The following is a 15,407-nucleotide window of genomic DNA, read 5'->3' as shown; positions in this document are numbered from 1 at the left end:
ATTTAGTAAGTGTTTTTTGTACTAGTGAATTGAATCTCTCAATTCAATAGTAAATCTTATTGTAATTTCATTTCTTTAATTTTTATCATCGGTATTGTGCACGAATTCAATAAGTCAAACGCTTTTTCAAACATGTTTTCGCTAATCTCTTGATATTTTTGAAAAACGCTATTCACCCCCCCCCCATAGAGCATATCCTTGTTTTCCATATAAACCAACAACCATGACTGATTTTTGCTACTTTTAAGTAGGAAAAGCCCGATTTTCTAGCCCAACTTCAGGTGAAAACTTTACCTATAAATACCAAGCCCTTCATTCATAATTTCTCATTCAGAATAAAGCAGTTCAAGAGAAAGGAAATCACTAGGAGCTTCAAGAGATGAGTTCTCTCTTCTCACTCTGAGTCTTTAAGGTGTGTTTTACTTCTTTTTTAATTTGTCCTTAGTTACCATGTGTAACTAAATCTTTTTAGATAAATCTCTATTATGTTTGTTAGATATTTTATTTAATTTAAAGTCCTTATTCAGCTATTTTTAGAATCCTATTTAATTTTACAATTGTGCGTAAGATTTGTCTCATCTGAAGCATAACCATGATATAAAGGCACTTAGGGAGCTGACATACCTAATATTGGTGAACACTTGTCTTAATCAGGAAGTTACTAGTACTACAAATTCGGTCATTAGGGAAATGGGTTACTTCATGATTTAAATCATCCCAGTAACTTCATTCATCTTTCACCTTGGTAAGGTACACAAAATAGGGCTGCCCGCTTGTAGAACTACTGAGAGGGATAGTGTGATGATGTCCTTCTAAGATTCAATAGGTGAAGGAACCTTTATGATACTTTGAATTTAGGAGCCCTATTATCCATCATTGTTTCAAATACCTCTTAGAAAGTAAGCACCTACAGGTAAACCTTTGAGCATAAGTCTATCTCTTTATAGGACTGACAACCCTAAACACTGGATGCTTGCATAACTTTTAGTTTTTGTTTTGATGATTTTAGTTAGATGATCTTATATGATGTTAGTTAGATGTTTTATTTGATGATTGTTTTGTTTTGGTATTATAGCACAGAACTATGTTAAAGCACCTAGCAAATCCTTGCCTCATTGTGTTATGTGATTCCTAGTTTCTTGTGTGTTGTTGTGCATAGGAATCCTTATATGTGTGTGTCAAAATCCTTTTTCTAGCTATTTGAATCGATTCAAATAAGTCTTGAATCGTATCACTCGAAATTGGTTCAAAATATTTTGAATCGTATCATAAAAACTCTCTAACCTTGGTTCAATCGAGTCAAATTATTTTGAATCATATCACTCTTAATCGATTCAAAATAGTTTGAATCGTATCATAAAAACTCTTCGAACTTGGTTGAATCGGGTCAAATTATATAGAATCGTGTCAATCTTCATCTGGCACTGTATGATTCGATTCATATCTTGTCTGATACGTATCAATCTTCATAGCCTTCAGACTTGTCTTTTAGCTGTCTGAATTGATTCACACAATTAGAGAGTTGATTCAACATGTTGTTTTTGGCCAAAAAAATTTCCTCGACACCATTTTCTATATATAGTCACTTCCTCATAACACCCAAAGTATTGAATCAGTTGCATCTATTCTCTCTAGAGTTTCTACACCTCATTGTTCATATATTCTTCAAGATTAAACACTTTTTCTTAGAATAACTTTGTTCTTTTAGTCATAAGATTGCTAGAGTGCTATAGGGATTGTAAGTTGGTTCATTCAAGGAAATTGATTGTGTTAATCAAGGCTCTAAAGCGAATCGAAGAGTTCAAGTGAAGAACTTGAAGGATTGCACGGGTAACTGAAGATTCGAAGACATCAAGAAGCATCATCACTACAACATTTTCATCTTACGACAACGCCAAAAAACTGTTGCGAAAATTAGAAAAACCGTTTCGATTGGCTACTAGAACGGTTTCCTTGGCGTGGCAAACCGAGGCGTTGTCTTATCCTTTAAAAACGCTTTTTTCAGCAATCAGCAACTACATAGTTAAAACCGTAGTCCAAAATAACCTTTTGAATACGGTTTTGGCTTTTAGAAATAACAACGGTTGTTTGCCATCGCCATAGAAAAACCGTTGCAATATGCCCAATTTTAGTACAGTTTGTTTGGCCCTACCTTAACGATTTTGTACCGATGTTAATACTCAAACCGTTCTCTTAGGTCCAATTTTACATTACTCTTTGTAAGCTACCACAATGCTTTTGCACCGTTGTGAATAAATTAGATTTTTATTTTTTTTATATTGAATGTGTAATTTCACTTCACCGACTCTCATTTTTCTTGCTCTGTTCTTGATAAAAGATAAAACATCATATGATTTAAAGAACAATAATTTTAGTGAAATAACATTATAACAGCATCAAATACTTCTCAATAATATATCATCCATATATGTATCAAAAACATCATAATTAAAAATAAAGTATTCGGATCTTTAACATATACTTTGAGACATAATATCAATTATCATTTTCATAATCTAAATAACATTCAAAATAATCATCAACATCTATATAAAAAAAACACTTAAAACACCCTAAAAAAACTTAAACATCAACATAATTCTTCATCTCTTGTATTTCCAAATCTTGAAATTCTTCATCGATATCATCATTATTCATTCATCTACAAAATAAAAGAAATATGCTCAATAAGTAACGTGTGCAAATAATAGTGTCTTCATGGACCAATTGAAAATATATATGCTAAACACTGATGTAGTAATTTCAAAGTCACTCCCTTCCAACAACAGAGTATGCTAGTAGGGCACCTATGCGCGAACACACATGGTTATATTTAACTCAATTTAACACCCTTTCAATTTAACTTATCAAGAATTTTATATTTTAATTTATCATTATCAATCATGTATAAGTGAGCATAAGTATCAATCCTTCACTATCATGAGTTCTTATTCAATTTTTTATACATAATTCAACATAGGTGAACAATGTAGAAGAGTGCGGAACAACATGGGATCATACCTTTTTTTTCGTTGAAACTGGTAACTTTGGGCAATCCTCAAAAGAATCTGCTATAAGAATAATAACCCAAATTGCAGAAATTTAGATTAACATGCATCATAACCTTGTAGCAGAAATTTCATTCACTTAACTAAACATATCATTTGATGCTTAAAAAAAATTAACTTTGATATGTGAACTTGAAGATTAGTTACCTTGTCTATGTATTCACTCTGGTAGTTGCAGAAGAAAGACGAGCAAAGTCTGCACAAAAACCATGAAGGTCACTGCGTTATTGAATGAAAATGATTCCCTACCAATTTTTTGAAATCGATTCTCAACCAAAAAGGCAACAAAGTTGTTACTTTTATATGATTTACACTGAAATAACCAAAAAACAAACTTATTCATTATTAAAAGAGCTTACGAACATGGAGTATTTCATAAATAAAAAATGAACACAAAATGTGATGAACTCAAAACAAACAAAAAAAAACTCAATACCTTATTCACTCAAGAAGCTGAACCCAAAGAACATTAAAACCTCAAAATTTTGAACATAGAAAAGAAGAGGAACCAATATATATGGGGGGCGCAAATGTTGAAGGGAATGAGATGATTTTTGATAAAAAAAAAACTCACGTTGGGTAAGATTGAGAGCATTGCTCTTTGTGGTTCTAGATTGGCAACCCTCTAACTTTGGCTTATCATTACTTCTTCGATTAGAAGAGAGTGTTGTGTCCCATTTTCATATCTACTACATCAATTTCTTTCATTTTTATGTTTTTGTTCAATTCTGCCCCAAAAATAATTCATTTTCATACTAAATCCTGTCCAACATAGTCACAAGCATACAAGATTCGAAATTAGAAGTGTCCTTTTTCTCATCAATATGTCATTCATATATGTATCAAAATAAAGGACTTGTGTCTTTAATTTACAATATACCCTAAGAAATGATATCAATCATCATTGTCACAATCAAAAAACAATAAAAAAAAAAAAAAACTTCAGTGAACAACAAAGAGAAGGTTAATTATATAACCCAACCACAAGTTATATGGGGAAAAATATATAATACTTGTTGATCGTCCCATTGTCAATTACAACACTATTGTTCTTTTAAAGAGATAATAAAGTGCTTTCAATTCCACTTGCACTAATTGTATACAGAAGCAAAACAAACATATCACTAAGACACAAACATGATAAACTAACTTTATGTCATTGTATACAGAAGCACAACTCTACTCTTCAACTACGTTATTATTAATGACTATATATGTAGATGTAGGCTGTTATAGTTCATTTGAGAATTGAGATTCATAACATACTTAAACTAACTTAACTTATGTTGTTACCATTAACTCTCTTTACAAGAAGAATTAGCAATATGGTGTGCGATATTTGATTAATCATAGTATGTATAATAGACAATGACAAATAGGAGATAGAGGCTAAAATAAATTGGCTCTTGTCCAAACTAATTCTTTTACTTAGAAGATAAGGGAAAGTGATGAGCGGCCTTGGCAAGTAAAATGACTAGACAATGATAAATTAGTGGCCATGGGGAAATTAATTTGATTTCCTCAAAGAGATCAAACCATTCTTTGATGCAACAAAAACAAACTCAACAACCCATTTACCAGCTCAAAAAAATTAGAAAGCTAAAACCATATTAAATACCTTCTCAATGAGTTGAAACCACTCTTGGCTGTCCTCGAAATCTACTATTTTCCCATCAACGCCATCCAATCAGCCAAGAATCTCAATCTTCTCACTTTCGAAGCAGCTATCTCAGAATTACATGAGTTGCTGTTATTTCTTTTAGGATCCATGAGACCTTAGCCGAAAAACAGAAATTAGAAAGAAAAAAAATCACTTTCAAATAGTTTATAATTCACCAGATTGGTCATATTCATAATCAAGCATTGTTATTATTAATTTCATACAAATTGGCAGCTAGGTAAGCTCAACCAAATTCAAATGAAGCAAATGTATAGAACAATATAGATAACAAAAACAACATAAACATTTTCATCAATATTTGAAGAAGAAAATTGAACAAGAAAAGTCAAGACACCAGATAGAAAAACAATTTGCATCTCACCAATACCAGATGTAAATACAAAGAAAATCCAACACAGTGTAAATTAAAACAAAGAAAATCTAAAATTCTATATTGAACAAAGGCAATAAGAGCAATAATCACAACAATTACAATTACAAACTAAACAAGTTCATCCATTCATAAAAATCTGAGTCATAGAAGCAATTTGAATCATAGTAGCTTCGACAGTACAATTAATTTCGTATCCATCTACCAAAAAAAGGAAAACGTAATTTGATGAAACAATAACAAAAATAAAAGGCAATGAAAATACCCAACAATCACCTGAAGAGCATTAATCGTGTAACTGAGAGCCAGAATAATGATGATTCTAAACTGAACAGCGGCAGCAAGAAAAGAGTACCGAGCAGAGAAACTAAATAGCAGCAAACAAGATTGAAACTCACTGCCACTTTCGTGCAAAGAAGAAAGAGAAGCGAGCAGAGATTTGGGCTTTGTGAGTATCGAACAAGTTGCTACAAGAGTAAGAACAACAAAAGTGATAAAATAGATTAGGGAAAGGGGTTCTGAAATTTCTCATATTTACGCTTCTCCAACATAAACATACAGATTTATCTCTGAAATTGAGGATAAATTTAGGGTTATTGAGCCTGAAATTGTGAAATTGAGTAGAGAATTGAGAACACGGTCGGATAAATTTAGGGTTCTGGACTCAACCTTGGTTTGCAGGGTGAATCGAATCTGACGAAGGAGGAAGATATGGTTTTTACGTTTCAAAGTGAATTTGAGTCTACCTAATTTTTTATTTTATTCGAGGACTCAGTCTACCTAATTTTATATATTTTATTCTTTTTTATTTTGGAAGTATAATAGAACGGTTTGGTATATATTTTTTATTAAAATAATAAAAAATTTATAATTTGTAGGCTAAAGTGCACTTTTCCCCCTTAACTTTCAAAAACTTGCAATTTTGGCCCCTTAAGTTTTAGCCCCTTTGCAATAGTAGTCCTTTTGGTCAATTTTGACTCAGTCAACGCCTACGTGGCATGCCACGTGTGTAAATAATAAATTAAAAAAAATTAAAAATGCCACAAAATCATTTTATAAATGAAATAAATAAAAAATATATTAAATAATAAAAAAAATCAGAAAAAATTAAAAATTAAAACGATCTTACTGCTTCCTCTCCTCACTGTCATCGACCTTTGTTCCTCACCTTTGTTTTGTTCCTCACCACCATCGACAATGTTTTTCCTTTTCCGTTTCCTCCTCACCGTCACCGTGCTCTTTGCTGCTTCGTTCGGCACCATCGTCACCGTCGCCGACGAAGTCCTTATCACAACAGTGCGCCGTTCTTTCAACCTTCGTTCGGCACCACCGTCATTGTCGTCGACGAAGCCCTTATCACAACACTGGTCGTTCTTTCAACTGATCAATTGAGGGTTTCATTTTCTCACCTCTTGTCAATTGAAGCTACAATCTGAAATCCCCAGACATGGTAATATAACCTATTCCCCTTTCTCATTCACCTTTTCAGTTTTTAGATTATTTTTCTTTGTTTTTGAAGAGTTAATGGTTTCATCAATAGAGTTGCGGTCTTATTTGGAGAAATGAGTTGAAGATAGATTCATCAATATAGTTGTGGTCTTGTTTGGAGAAATCGGTTGATTATATCAGGTTGTATGAAACCAAGCTTTCAAGGCAAGAATCACAGCAAAAAGAACTGCCCCGGTTGCTGACATGAAGAGGAGGAACCTAGGTGAAGAGTAGCAAGTGTTTCAACAAAGTTGAAGGCCAAAAACACAATACAAAAAGAAGTTGAATTTGCTGAGATAATCAATTTGTTTGTGGTAGTTAAGGTTAGGTTCGTTGATCATGGATTGGATTTTTGGGACTCTTCCTTTTTCCTTTCCTTTTAATTTTTAATTTTTTCTGATTTTTTTTATTATTTAATATATTTTTTTATTTATTTAATTTATAAAATGATTTTGTGGCATTTTTTATTTTTTTTAATTTATTATTTACACACGTGGCATGCCACGTAAGCGTTGACTGGGTCAAAATTGACCAAAAGGACTATTATTGCAAAGGGGCTAAAACTTAGGGGGCCAAAATTGTAGTTTTCATACTTAGGGGGCCAAAATTGCAAGTTTTTGAAAGTTAAGGGGGGAAAAGTGCACTTTAGCCTAATTTGTACTATCTTACTTATATCTAATCCTAACATACATTGTAAGCCTAACTTCACAACCCTAATCCTAATGATTTTGGGCGCCAATGTATGGTGGTCGTTGATTTCAATCTATGCTAATCGCAACCGTTGATTCCAGATGATAATCTACACGCATCACAATAGACATTTCAAATTCAAATTTTAATACCCATATTCTCATTTAATTTAATGAGTTTGTATTTTCCCATGCATTGCTGTGTTTCCCATGTACTCTAATATTATAGTTTATGTAACCAAAAAAAAAAACTATTATAGTTTATGATCTCTCTGCATGTATTTGGGGTATCGTGTTTATGTTCATTACCAAGGAAGGAAACATCATTTTATCTTTTCTCTCTCATTTTTCCATAGATCATCTTCAACCTACACTCATCTCATCTCATTCGGTTCTTCAAAACCGATCTCTAACAATTCCTAGAGAGAGACGCTACTGTTAGTGGTTTGGTTGGGTTTGGAAACAGAGCTTCCTCCTGTTCATGGTTCGTCTGGCCGGCACCAAGCTTTGCCGCCGTTCTTTTGTTATCATGGCAGTTGTGCTATGTGGGAGCGACTGGAGCTTATGTGGGATACTTCAACCTAGCATCGTATTTATATAGTAAGATTTGAAGATTTTTTTCTAATTTTTTTATGGGTTTTCAGTAGGATTTGATGAATTTTTTCTAGGCACCTTTTTTTATCGCGATTGAGATTCTCCGGCGCCGGCAGAGATAAAGAATTGGAACCTGATAGAGATTCTTCGGCGATTAACGGAAGCATCAGGTTTGCTTAATCTTTTCATTATATCCTGTTATTAATATCCGACTGTGAATTGTTGTTGGCCCACTTATCTTTATAAATGTTCAATTACGCAAATGTGAAATTATTATGTTAAAATTTTGGAATTCGAATTCAAACTTATGTTAGTTTTTTGGAAATAAAACAGATGGTCTTAACTGATACAGATTTCCAACGTTTGTGAATTTTATTATCAAGTGTATTTTATCTTCATGCACCTATACTGTTTTGATTCTCAAGTATTCTATTTTTAGTAAATAATTTTGCTTTTTGAGTGTATGTTATTCTTATTGTATTACTCTTAATCTAATAATTATAATCTTTATAATTAGGAAAAGGGGAAGCTATCTGCCTGTTTTGCAAGAATGTTTGGATTACAAGTTGCTCCTTATGTTATCATCTGTGATCCAAGCCAAAATGAGTTTGAGGTTGTTGTGGAAAAGAAAAATAGGAAAGTTTATTTTACAGATAGTTTGGATGGATTGAAAAATTTCTACAATATGTTGGCTGGTTCGTGGATAACTACCTTGATATTTTGTGTTTGATGATTACCTTGCTCCGTTGCTTCTAATTTATTCCTGATATGTTTAGTTGGAAATGTTTATTGAAATTCAGCTTGACTAAAGATATGACCTGCAATCTTTCTGGTGCGTGGCTGGAAGTTTGCAAGGAATGTTAGTTCAAAGAAGGTGAATGGGTCAAGCTTGGAGTAACAGCTGAAGCTAACAACACTGATATATCTTATGGCACCTCCAATGTTGATTATTTGAACAAAACTACCTCCATCAGCAAGCAATGGTGCGCCTACTCTTTTTTACAATGTGTTGCAATGTTTCTAGAAAATTATCCATGTTTGTTTCACTATTTTTTGATAGTTTGTGTCTGTTTTGAGTATTGATGTGTTTGAACTTCAAATTATGGTTTAGTAGTATTTTGAATTATCGTACTTTTTCTTAGAGATCATCAAAGGCATATTAGGCGAAATGTTGTTTTGTTTGTTCTACTTGATATCTTGGCTTTGATGTTTGTTCTATCTTAAAACTTTATCAATTTTATCTGTATTGGTTACATCCAATGTTCCCTTGAAGAAAGTAGTACAATTCACTCTGATTAATTTGGAGGATATGTTATATGTTATATGTGACTATGACTCTATATGTTATATGTGACTATGACTCTATATGTTGCACGTTCTTTTTACAAAAATCCTACACAGTGATACTTCATTTATTAATGTAGATAGTTGTGTGCCTTGCAAATTTCATTGGAGAAGAGAATTCATCAATATTAGCTATAACTGCCTATAGGTAATCTTGCACGTTTATTTAGGAGCATGTTCAAGAGGAAATTAATGATGCTTATCTTTATGAGATGAAGGTCAAATTTAGAACACTTGCAGCTAACAAGGTAAATCCAATTGAATATCAGTGTTTTGCACTCTCCCTGATTATTCTTTATTGAATCATGATTTGAATGCTTCAGCTCATTGCAAAATAATTTTCTAATGACTCAGAATGCATTAAGTTTATGTTAAGTAGTCTTGACTACCCCATTGCACACCCTAGCATTAAGTTTACTATAATGAATTGAAATGTTTTTACAAATATATTCATTCAATTAATCATGATTTCTCAAAAGGTAGATTTAGAAAGTGAATAAGTCAATTGAAATTACATTGGGGTGCATTGAGTTGTTTTTAGTTAATTGATTATACTAACTCACTAATTTGTTTCTCTTTATTAACATTAGTTTGTTGTGTACTTTGCTTCTGGTGGAAGTCCTTGGTGGAGGCGTTTTCCATCAAGAATAGTAGACGTAGCCTGATGCGAGGACGAAAGGGTGTACTACTATAAATCTCGGTGTTTTCTCTCTTTTCTATCCTCTTTAATTTTGATTAATTGTGTATTTGAAGCTTGATAAATCGATAGTGTAGATATTAAGCGTGATCTAGGTTTAACCCTTTAAAGTTGATTTTGATTTGTCTCACATTACTATAAGATCACACTTGGTTTTGATTCGTTGACAATTTATCAAACACTTACACAATTGTGTTAATTAGTATAATTGATTAATGGTTTCTAGGTTTGGTTTGAGATTTTGCTTGTTTTGTATCTTGTTTGAATTGTGTTAATATTGGATTGTATTAAGATTACTTAAAATCTCTCAACTTAAAGTTAATCTTAGCTTGAACATAGTCTTGTTATTTTTTATCATTGTTGTTGAACCTTGCATAATCCGATAAGTCATGTTTTCCTTTACTAAAAATGATTTTGCTACAAACTCAATTTAAATTTTAAAACGATATTCACCCCCTTTTAGCGCGTATTACATTGTCATACCGACCAACACTGAAACCCGTAGGAACTCTGGTGTAAAGGTTGCAACTGATAGCTGGAGGGCAATGAACCCTTACCTCTGAGAGAGTAAGACCCCACACGTACCTACATGTGTAATCACTAGGTGCAACTTGAGCTGGTAGGTAGTAAAACCCTACGAACTCATCACTTAGATAGAAAACACTAAAAGCAGAATAAGATTTGACTGTTACATAAATCTAATAATAAATAGAAGGGATTCAAATAATTTTAACCGCCGATAACATTCTGCAATCAAAACAGGTAAACTTTGCTCTATTTCAAATAGATTAAATTGAAAAACTCTAAACCCTTTATCTTTATTTATTTTTATTATTCCCAAATAAGTAACGCGAATTGGCTAGTTGGAGCAACAATCCCCGTGATACGATACTCTACTAACTCTTTATTACTTGGTAAACGATTTGATACACTTGCATAAATCTGACAATCAGTATTGGAAAATACAAAACTAGTGTTTTTCCTTTTATCTGATGCTTATTCACACGTAATGCGGAAATGAGTAATATTCCTCACCTTCAATTTCGAGTAGACTTAGTATCCTTAATTTAACAAATCAACTTATGGTTTGTTATGAACACCAATATCAACTTTTAATTGGTAATCAAAAAGTTACCAAAAAAAAACTTTTAATTGACGTTTTTTTTTTTGAGGGAACTTTTAATTGACGTTGAAATTGTTCATTTACTATGGAATTCCAAACTTCCATGTCCTTCGATTAAATATGCATGCTCGTTCACTTTTTCCAGTAGTCTTAAATTTCTCCTAAAAGACCGAAGCTCTATTGTATGTTTCCTTCAAATCCTTACTCGACATACTAACTCTTTAGTGGTTAAACCTTGATCAAAGATATCAGACAAATGATACCAGTTGTTAGTGTGTATGACGGTATATTTATGGATCTAGGGAGATTAGTGAATAGATCCTCTTTTAATTTTGTTTTTAAAAAAATACGGTTTTTAAAAGCATTTTCATAAATCTTTTGAAATATTAGTTTGTAACAGTTGAATCAAAGGAATACAAGTAAAACAATGATTAAGCAATTGATTTTAATATTGAACAAGGCTTTATAACTATTAAAATAGTATCTTACAATCAAAACTAACACACTAAATTGATAATCCAATACAATCACAAATCAAATATAATATTTCAACAATAATTCATATCATAAGCTAATTACAGTTATGATTTCATCAATGAAAATTAGACTTTCACATATTTAATCACATCAAGCTTATTGCAATTAAACATATCATAAGATTGAAGGTGAGAAAATCACACAAGAAGGGGGGTTGAATTATGTGAGTCTTTTCTTCTATTTCTTCTTCTAAGTGTTAAATACAGATCTGGACAAAATCTGATGTTGCAGATTCTGACTTAGAGTCTGAATGCAGTGGAAAATAGAGAGCACACAGATAAAAGATAAAGAGTCATGGAGAGAAGAAAGACACAAAGCAAATTATAATCGTTCCTCCTACAACACAGGCGTAGTTCAATCCTCTTGCACTTCCAAGGGACTTAACTATAATGCTCAAGCACACAGGCGAGAGACTTCCCTTGCTTAAGAACAGCTACTTAAGACTTTACCCTGCTCAATCACAACTGATTGAGACTTCCTAGGTGCTCAAGGTTTCACCAAGAGACTTATATGTTCAAGCACGCAGGTGAGAGACTTTCTAAAGTGTTTACCCCTACTGCAAACACGTTAATTTGTTCTTGCACTCTTTATAATAGTGAGTGTAACTGAACAAATGAACAAACTCACTCCTTAGATTTTCTAAGATATAAACTTGAAAATAATCCTAAGTGTGTTGCGCTATTTGATTCGACAGAGTTTTGGCACAGAAAAATACAGAGTCTTGTTGCTACTTCTTCAGGTCTTCAGCTCCTTTCATAGGCAGTGATTTGAGAGATGTTGAAGAAGAGTGTCAGCGCAAATAAAGTCGTTGAGAGGCTTCAATCACGAATGTTGGCCCTTTTCCTGATATGGATAATACTGTGGGAAAGTACTTTGAATCTCCTTCGCTGAAATGGGAATTATCCGTTGATTTCCTCATTCCTACCGTCCTTTACACGTGGACAGAAGAAGACAAAATAGCTGCTCTACCAAATGCAGTGATAGAGACAGCTCACAGAATAAGACAAAAGCTTATGTGGATTCTAGGTTCCTCAGATTTACGTAGCCTAGTCAGCTTTTGTGTTTGACGTCCTTCACAGAATCTGTGGATGTCACTCCCTAGCTTCTATGAGACTTCTGTCTACTAGGATGTTGACTTATGGTTGACCTTCCAGTAGATCTTCCACCATAGTCGTCTAAGCTTCCCAATCCCTTTCTGATGATCTTCATATGTTCCTTCTTCATGATAAGAGTTACTGCATACTTGAACATACGTTAGTATTCCAATTATTCTTCAATAATTTGTTATCATCAAAAACCAAGAGAACTTGTACGAACCATTCTTGTTCTAACATATTTAAAATATATCAAATCAAATATGCAAAAACAAAAGGTTAAAGGAAGAGAAAACAACCAATTTTATAGCAGTTCCCCTAATCATCCTCGTTGTAGGGTGTGCATACTCTTAGTGAATAAATTCACGGTCTTCTACAATGATTATTGAATACACATAGAGCTACAAGGTTTGTGTTACAAGAAATTTGCCAATTATGTCAACCTTTGACTCTAAAGACGATAAAACCTAGATCTACTTCAATAAGATCGCCTTAAGCTTGAAGCAAATCTGAATCCTTTGAATTTAAAGCCTCAACCCTTTGATTCATCAACCTTATGTAATCCTTCAGAGATATTCGTTAAAATCCCTTCTTTGACATAGGTTCCATCAGTTTATATACGTGTTTGTATAATATAAAATGTGTAACACCCTAAAACCTTAAAGCGATAAATCACGTAAATAATACAAATCATACAAAGTATTTTAGAGAAAAACAATATCAATTTAGACAAACTGATTTACACTTATGCTAAATCGATTCATATGAAAGAAAATGAATCTGGACAAAGTATGAAGATCGGGTCAATTTAGATGAAGATCGAATCAATTAAGATGAACTCCAAGAAGAGTGATTTAATTCATGATCCTTATAGTTTTGAGACGATTCAAACTGACTAGAAATTCATTGACTGTAGTGAATCAATTCAGAAAGTGAATTATGACTTTTGAATCGATTAACAACGATTCAAAAATGAATAAAAACTTTATGAATGAATCAATTCAGAGAGTCAGTTATCACTTTTGAATCAATTCATCTTTTAGAAAATTGTTTTTAATGACTTGAAAATGCTCGTATGACCAAATACTATGGCAAAGCAAAATTTTAGCAAAAAGAGCTTTGAAAAGGATTTTAACAAAGATTTTATGCATGGAAAAAGTTAATGCAATTGGGAATTGATCCTAGACTAGTGGGACATATTGCAGTCTAAAACTATCCGAGGAATATACGACTTCACTCAAAATCCAATATAATCTAAAGACAAAGAGAGAAATACATTACCATTGTCCTTCCTTATTGTTCCCTTTTGTAATTTCTCATGCAAATTGGCCTTGTCCTTATTCATTGTGAATGAGCATATTCCTATTTTTCTTTATGATCGTTTCATTTGGACAGATAGTTTACCTCATTGTACTAAAAACTACTGTAGGAAAAAACTTGGAAATACTTCTTTTAGATTTCATTAATCTTTTTTGCCTTGTTTTAGCTACACTCTTTTTGGCATCATAAAGATTTATCTTGGTTTTTTTTTTTTTTTGGTATTAAGTTATTTGTATTCTATGAAACCTTACCTGTCTTTGTTAATCTCTTTATTATTATCCCTGATTATATATATTGTTAACATGGTACCAAGAGCATGGTTTTACTATTAACATTTATAACAAGGAACTTTTGCTTGTATGTGTTACTTTATCAGACTTTGGTTTACTCATTTAAAGATGTTTGTTCTCTATTGAAAATTTTAATGATATTTTAGGTGGTATGGGGTAGGGGATTCCCACAAATTTTGAATTCCTTGATACCATAAAAAAGACATATATATTTTTAACTTAAATTCTCAAGACTAGATTTTTCTAGGCATTTTCCTCGCGCGCTATTCAGGCATTTATTTTTTTCATCATTCATTATTGTTATTTCTCTTTTTGGATGTCCTCCTATATACTACAAGAGGCTAAAATATGAATAAATAAAATATACAATATATTTTAAAAATGAAAATAATGAACAACATTTTCAACAATTAACATTAATTATAATATTATAATTGACTTTTGCATCCCCAAAGTGCTAAACCCCATTTAATTAAAGCTAAAAAAGCATGAAGTTTTATTTATTAAGCGATCAAAATTACTTTTAGATTACAATCAAAGGAGTTAAAATATGGCTCAAGTTATCTTGTTTGTTGGTGCTTTGATCATTTTTCTTTCTCTATTTTTGGTTGAAACATCCAAACAAAGTATGGCTTTTTTCACACCATTTTCAAATTTTCTAGTTTATGTTATACTCACTATTTTATCATATTTTATTAATTTTTTTATTTGACAATGCAGCTGATATTCCTTGTGATTCTAGAAATGATTGTCCACAACAGATATTACCTAAATATGTGTTGTGCGTTCATGGTTTATGTAGGATTTATTATCCATGATGATAAAATTTAAAAATAATCATCTTTCCATAAATCATATAATAATATTTGTACCTTTATTCTGGGATATTAAATATGAAAATAATTATGTTTCTGAAATTCATATATAATTCTATTGTTGTTGTAAGCCATAGAGGCCAGCTATTTATAAGAACTTGATACTTGTATCGAATACTTATTTATTAAATAAAAGCATTTATTTATTATGTTTATGGTTTTAAAGTAATAAAGTCTCTAGAATATCGAGTTATGTTAAATGGAACATTAAGTATAACTTAATCGCGAGACAATAAT

At 32.0% G+C, this 15,407-nt stretch overlaps 4 long non-coding RNA genes across 9 annotated transcripts; 2 read left to right on the top strand and 2 right to left on the bottom strand.

Annotated features, from left to right (window-relative positions):
• Nucleotides 1-2,401: 2,401 nt before the first annotated feature.
• On the bottom strand, nt 2,402-5,855 carry LOC146916318 (uncharacterized). Of its 2 annotated transcripts, none has more exons than XR_015014978.1 (5): nt 5,396-5,855; nt 4,687-4,843; nt 3,216-3,264; nt 3,022-3,071; nt 2,402-2,662 (listed from the first exon to the last, which is right to left on the bottom strand). It is a non-coding gene; the product is annotated as an uncharacterized LOC146916318 (long non-coding RNA). The 2 variants fall into 2 exon arrangements; XR_015014979.1 differs by having other exon boundaries at nt 3,022-3,068.
• A 136-nt stretch (nt 5,856-5,991) lies between these two features.
• LOC146916317 (uncharacterized) lies at nt 5,992-10,269 on the top strand. 5 transcript variants are annotated; one of them, XR_015014981.1, is made up of 6 exons: nt 5,992-6,569; nt 6,660-6,930; nt 7,653-8,060; nt 8,408-8,873; nt 9,383-9,482; nt 9,825-10,269. It is a non-coding gene; the product is annotated as an uncharacterized LOC146916317 (long non-coding RNA). The 5 variants fall into 5 exon arrangements; XR_015014982.1 differs by having other exon boundaries at nt 6,660-7,896; nt 7,965-8,060; XR_015014983.1 differs by having other exon boundaries at nt 6,660-8,060; nt 8,408-8,585; nt 8,691-8,873.
• Nucleotides 10,270-12,964: 2,695 nt separating this feature from the next.
• Nucleotides 12,965-14,574, bottom strand: LOC146916316 (uncharacterized). Its single transcript, XR_015014977.1, has 2 exons — nt 13,967-14,574; nt 12,965-13,343 (listed from the first exon to the last, which is right to left on the bottom strand). It is a non-coding gene; the product is annotated as an uncharacterized LOC146916316 (long non-coding RNA).
• Nucleotides 14,575-14,825: 251 nt separating this feature from the next.
• LOC146916315 (uncharacterized) lies at nt 14,826-15,180 on the top strand. Its single transcript, XR_015014976.1, has 2 exons — nt 14,826-14,921; nt 15,016-15,180. It is a non-coding gene; the product is annotated as an uncharacterized LOC146916315 (long non-coding RNA).
• Nucleotides 15,181-15,407: the final 227 nt, after the last annotated feature.

Source organism: Medicago sativa, chromosome 6 (assembly GCF_051527215.1).
Source record: "Medicago sativa cultivar Bolivia chromosome 6, Bolivia_mono, whole genome shotgun sequence".
NCBI classification, from domain to species: domain Eukaryota; kingdom Viridiplantae; phylum Streptophyta; class Magnoliopsida; order Fabales; family Fabaceae; genus Medicago; species Medicago sativa.
The sequence above is the reverse complement of the archived record's forward strand: the minus strand, read 5'-3'. Positions and strand labels throughout refer to the sequence as shown.